The sequence below is a fragment of the Drosophila virilis genome, chromosome 4 (assembly GCF_030788295.1).
Source record: "Drosophila virilis strain 15010-1051.87 chromosome 4, Dvir_AGI_RSII-ME, whole genome shotgun sequence".
Lineage (NCBI taxonomy): Eukaryota > Metazoa > Arthropoda > Insecta > Diptera > Drosophilidae > Drosophila > Drosophila virilis.
Genome location: NC_091546.1, coordinates 26284841 through 26291348, shown reverse-complemented (window position 1 = coordinate 26291348; position 6508 = coordinate 26284841). Strand labels below are relative to the sequence as shown.

General features: G+C 39.4%; 1 protein-coding gene across 2 annotated transcripts in view; it reads right to left on the bottom strand.

The window, feature by feature from the left end:
- noc (no ocelli) overlaps positions 1–6508 on the bottom strand; it is a 142445-nt gene that overhangs the window by 113576 nt on the left and 22361 nt on the right. The window lies entirely within an intron of this gene.

Sequence of the window (6508 nt, the reverse complement as noted above, 5' to 3'; positions counted from 1 at the left end):
AGGCAGTAAATCAAATTTTATATTTCCCCCAAAAAGAAGTTGCACTGCGAGCGGCGGGCAACTTAAGGGCTGGCGACTGAGGCCCAATAGTTACTCTGCTCACTGCCCACATATGGCGTCGATAAATTAAAATTTTCGCTGCACGATGGAGAGAGATTCGGAGCAGGAGCAGCAGCAGAAGCAGGAGTAGAGAGCCATATTTCAGCCATGCCCTTGCATTTTGACAGCTAGCCGCCCAGTGACTACCTGACAATTTATTGTATTATACGGTTTGGCATTTGGCTACCCACATTGGGAATGACCTCTCCGGGTGACTAACATGTGCTCGCTGCTGGGCAAAGCAGAGCGGAAGGGGGCGTAGGAGGAGTAGTAGGTTGAAGTCATAAAAAATATGCCATAAACTTTGCCAGCTACAGCGTTGGCGTTGGCATCAATAATTCTTTCATAAATGTCCATTTCGCCACATATAGCCGAGAATCGCAGAGCGGCAACTCCCACTGTATCCCACTATCGAGGGGTTACACATAAGCGATGTTCACGTTCAATGCTTCTGACAAGCGTCGGGACTGTGCACATTTTTCTTTCTTCTTTGACAAAAGGGGTTTAATCAAATGACAATGCCAGCCAATTCTTATCTTAACTATGACAACAGAAGCCACGATTGCAGTATTAGTAATGGAGCTCTAAGGTCCGGGTACAGGGTATGCGTTAGTCAAGCATTTTGTATTGCGGCACAAGACTTGTTTTTTAATTTTTAGCAGCGCAGGTGAAAGCGTCCGCGGTGGCCATTATAGTTCTCGCTGGTCGCGTCCATTTATCATTCAAGAGAGAGAGAGAGAGAGAGAAACCCCGCACCCCACCCAAAATCTCCATATACCGGAGCTGGACTTGTCAGGTAGCCTCCAATATAGAGGAAAGCGGAGAAGTAGCGAGTTGCTGTATAAAAAGCTGTGGCAGGAATTTATCGGTTGGGAATTTTGTGAAAATATTTCTTCTACCGTTTGCAAATTTATTTTTCCTGCTCGGCGCAAAATATAATGGAGATGAAAAATCGGCGCAGATAAAAAATAAAAAAAAAAACAAACACATTACAATGCGAAAGTCGTAAAAAAAATAAATTATGTTTCAACAATGGCCTCAAGTAGCTATTAAAGCAGCCAATCCAAAGTAACAAAAGATTTTACGCACACTCCAAAGGTAAGTAAAGGTGAGACAAAGAGCAGCTCGACTACCTTATAGCTATTAGAAGCGCCGACTTGTCCCATACTAAGTGTTGACTGCATATTTAAAATGCAGACGCAGTGCACCAGGTAAGATCGTAATTCATTGAAATTTACGATTGCAGCAACAAGAAAGCGATTGCAAATACAAAAGAGCTTTGCATATATTCAGAACTTGTCATACACTTACTTTGAGGTAAATTTAAAAATAAACTTAATTCTTTAACATTTAAATATATATAACAAATAATTAAAAATACTTAATTCTATATTAGAATATATTAAAAAATATACTAACTATATATAAAATAATTAACAATACCTAACTAAAATCATTTTTTTTTTTTAAATAATAATATAATTTTCTTATATTTACATTTTTATTTTGTTTTCAACTCAATATGATTAGTTATTATATACTATACCTCACTCATATGGAACAATATTTTATTATTCACATTTGCATTTTTTGTTTTGCTCAAGCTGGGCATGAATTATATTTCGGGTGTACTAAACGCGTCTCTGGGCGTTTCTCTATTTGAACACAACCTCGGCGGAGAGAGTATAATACATGGCAGGCAAACAGAGTGCAAGCCACAACAATAATTTCCAAAGCCAAATGACAGCCGACAAAACCATATATCATTGTGCAAGGGGGCCCGGGCGTTTTTTGTCTGGCTTTGCCACCCACGAGCTGAACTTTTGTCACTTAGAAGGCGTTGCTGGTTGTCTTAAGCGATGTCTGCCTGAAATGTCTTCCCCTCGCCCTCACACAACTCTATGGCATGTTAAATTTTAATTTCTCGCAAAAGGGGGGAAAAAGAAATCCAAATCTGTTTTATAAATTACCATGCAAGTGCCGCTGAAATTGTCGCATGTGTTGATGCATTGCTAGCAAATTATGCGCGCGCATACACTCACTGATGTATATGTATTTATGTTGATGTATGTATGTTGATGTATGTATGTCTGTTAGCCCCACTTTGTGGGGTCTCCACATAACAGCATCCCAGCCCAGAAACGTCTGATGACATTTCCATAATTAGTCGAGCGTGTCTCGGCTTGTCTTTCTTCGTTGCATGTTTGAACGCTTGCCTTGATTCGATTTGATGCTTAAAGTGGATACTGAATCTGGATACTGGATACTGGAGACTGGTGACTGCTAGTCAGTCGAGAGTTTGCAGTTGTCCGTCGTTACATCGCATACACATATTTATTTATTATGCACAGTTTGCAATCATCAGTGTGTTCCTGTCCTCATCCATTCGGCGTCTTCCAGCCATGTGCGAATTGACGCCGCATTTATGGTGTTGAAATATTAATGCCCAGAGTTGGTTGGTCATGTCATTTTGATTTATGAGCCTCTTCTTACAGCTCTGTTCCCCGTACAATGCGTGTAGCATAATGGGCAAGGGATATGGGGAGAGGCATATGGGAAATGAGTAAGAGATGTCTGTGCCCATTGAGATGTTGAAGGAACGAATCGTTGTGAATATGAAAAGCACTGAGTGACAGACATATGAGTGACACCAAGCCCGTAGATTGTTAACCCCATTTGAGGTAGAGAGTGTATCATTTCGTAATATTATTTATACATAAATTTCTATTACGATGTAATGATTGAATGTTAACAAAACAGAGTCCAGGGAAATAAACATAAAGCACTCACACTCGAATCTTCAGAAAAGCACACATCCACAAATACTATGATTGGCTGACCCCGGCATAATGATGCCGCAGAGTGCAGCAACTCAAGAGCAGAAGAAACGGCGGTCGTCTGTGGAAGCTAACCCGACACCCAAAGTGTCCCAAGAGCACACGATCCGAGCAACGGCGGGCAATCGCAACTACAAGCCAAAACAAGCCACAGACAGCTACTTACTTGCTTGGCTGCCAGAGAAAACCAGAAGCAGCAGAAGTTGGGGCTACTTATGAGAAGGCATAATGGCCACGACGGCTGTGTCTGAGGTCGGGCTTGGGGCCTGGGGCCTGGGGTCTGGGGTCTGGGTTGCAAGCAAATGCTTTTTTATCTTTGTTGTGCTTGTTTGCTTGTTTCGCTTCTGGCGGAACGAAATGCGTGGACATTAAATATGCATGAGAGGACATTACATATAAATAAATTTAGTAACAGTTTGTATGCAGAACTGGCAAATGCATTTATCGATGATGATGGTAATGATGATGCCCGCTTGAAGGTGTCGAGAGCTTGCTCACACGACCTGGCTCGACCGGACTGCACGCAATCGCCACAGCCGACCGCCGTGAAGCCATTTGACAGGCCCCCAGAGGGGCACACACGGGCACAGAGGGCGACAGCCAGGCACCTGGCATAGAGTACGCACGGAGTCTTCTTCCAAGCCCCTACCTCACCCGAGCAGTTGGGTTTTGGCTCATGCCAATTGCCTCTCGGCTTTGGTCAACGGCGTTGTGCATTTTAAATATGAGAATCTCTCTCTTTCACTCTCTCTCTCTCTCTCTCTCCCTCTCTCTCTATCTCCCGCAATGCTGTCAAGAATTTTGCTGGCAGCTTGACACCCAATGCTATGCCTCACTGTACCAACTGCCTCTCTGTAGCCCCACAAGCCTGTCATCGGTTGTGTTGTCGTGTAGCCTTTAAATTTCAGGTACGACAATATATGCCACGATTTTATGGGTTCCACGTAGCACGCGCGCCTGTCAGCGATTTGGGCATTGTCCTCTCATTGTGTTTGAACATTACGGGGATTGGCCTGCCACAGGACAGGACAGGACAGGACAGGACAGGACAGTTGCTCTAGCGCTTTCGGATCAATTCAATAAGCGATCGGGCTAACTATAAATCTATCATAATTTGACATTAATTGGCTCCTGCTTAAAAGATTTAAAGTTACGAAAAAAAAGAGCCGCATCAATATTTGTCTACAACACAAAACTGTTGGCATAAAATGTTATATTATATTATTATTATATTTTCAACTAAAAAAGTGCTAAACATTCGAAAAGTTCGAACTTATGCATGCCCAAATTTAAGTAACTCTTGATGAACATTTGGTAATAAGAACTTACAAATTAATTCTCATGTTTCTATCTATGTACCTTTATATCTATCTATTTATTAAGAAACATTAAGATAGGTGAGAGTGCAGGCTCAATGAGGTATATTTAATCATATAATACGTTCATTTATATGTATTTAACAAACAAAAATATGTTGTAAAATAAACAGATATGTGAGATTAGGGAAGCTTGTCCATGCTGAATTTGATATAAATATCTTGGAAAACAGAATATTTTGCCGCACATGAACATTCTTATGGGCCGATCCTTCCCATGACAACTATATGAATTATTTGTTGTTGCTCAAATTTTGATGATAAGTAAGGAGCTTAGTGAAACTTATAAATGTCTATTTGCAGGTGGAAAAACCAGATCAGATAGACTTTAGGCCGAGTTTCGTGACAATTTTTGCTGAAGCATCGAACCTGAAAGACCGGGATTCCAATCTTGAAGGGAATAGAGTTGCGAATGAGATATATTTGTGATCTGCTTACTGAGTCAATAAATCTCTAAGAGCCTTTGGCAAAGCAAAGAGGAAGTCCTGCTTGAATTGATTCAATGCAATATTATACCAACGTGTTATAGTATATGTAATCCGATAACTCTGACATTAGACATTTCTTTTTTCATAATCCAATTTTAAGTATTGATCTGATATTTTCAGACTGACGGAATTTTATTTAAATGACATTTTCATTTCATTTTGGAAAGAAAACAATATATCTTAATGCTTCACAGACTGATTAATAGAGTGCAGGTGAACAGTAGATCAGGGCACAAGGTCAGTAATGCGAAATGTAACAATTATTTATAAATACTTGCGGCAACCTGGTGCAATTATGAATACATTGTGACAAACTTGGTGTCACTTGGTTAGTTGGCTATCGTAAATCATCTACATACGATACGATACGATACGATACGACGAGACATGCTCTACAGAGACGGGTATAACACTTTTAATAATGTGTCGCCGTATTTCTGTGCTCGTATGTGGCATTGTATGGAGATAAGTTCCTCGGTGCCCGCAACGCGTTCGCTATAAATTATAGCAACAGGCTGGCTGCAGCAGCTCGGCTGCTCGGCTGCTGTTGATTTTTATCAACGTCATCAGCTTAATTGCCTCACTGTGCTGCGGCCTGTGCCTGTCCGACATAGTTGGTTATGGGCCGCTTTTGCAATTTTATCTAGAAAATGTTGTGTGGTGCGCGCAGTACTTGCAATTATTAATGAAATATTGCTGTCAGTAATTATTTGTTATAAATTTGCATAGATATTGCAATTTGTACACTTCACTCGCAGTTCCAGCTCAACTCTTACCCTTCCTCCCAGCCACTCCACCAACAACATTTTTGTATCCCGCCCCTTGCTTTCTCTCCTCCCGCGCTCCTACACAGTCCGCAGTTTGCTTAAGTCAGCGGCATTATTAATGACAATGTAAGAGCATGATAAATATCGTTGACACAGACGTTTGAGTTAGCTGCTTGTTTATGTATATAATATACATATTTATATTTATATAAACAAGCAGCATATTTATATATATATAATATTGCTGCTATTTAATTATTGTGTTGTGTAGCAAAGTCGTTTCTGTCGTATACCATTAATTTTGTGCCCGCCTAATTTACTTTAATTTTAAAGATAAAATCTTAAAACTTAAAATCCAATACAATTAAAACTACTTTAAGAAGCCTATTTCATGAAAAATCTAAAGAAACCAGATTTAAAGATACATAAGTTGAGAGTTTGCAACTATTTATGATACTTATAACAATAATAAAAATAGATTAAATTCTATATAACAATACGTAATCAATGCATACGCATATAGATATTAGACTCATAATTATATCCTGAACCCTTTGACAATATTCTTCTATGAAAATTTATGCAAGGGAGAAGGCAGAAAGAATCAAACCCTTATAAAATATAGACATGCAATTTCGATTGTGTGTAATCGATAAAAGTCGATAACACATAATCATGTCGATAATACGCTAATAAAAACTAGAGTCTCCAATTTTGACATTTTGCTTCTCTTTTAGTCTATGCTGATAAAGTATGTCGATTTTTTTGGATACTTCTCACGCATGTTTTTTTGCCAAGATATGAATTCCTTTGATATAATAAGATCAACTTTAGAAATTTCCCTCAATATCGTTTAAGAATCAAAGATGTTATTAAACAAAGTATATTGACAGAATTAAGACAGACATTCAAAATGGTAAAGAATTATAAGTAATGATTGG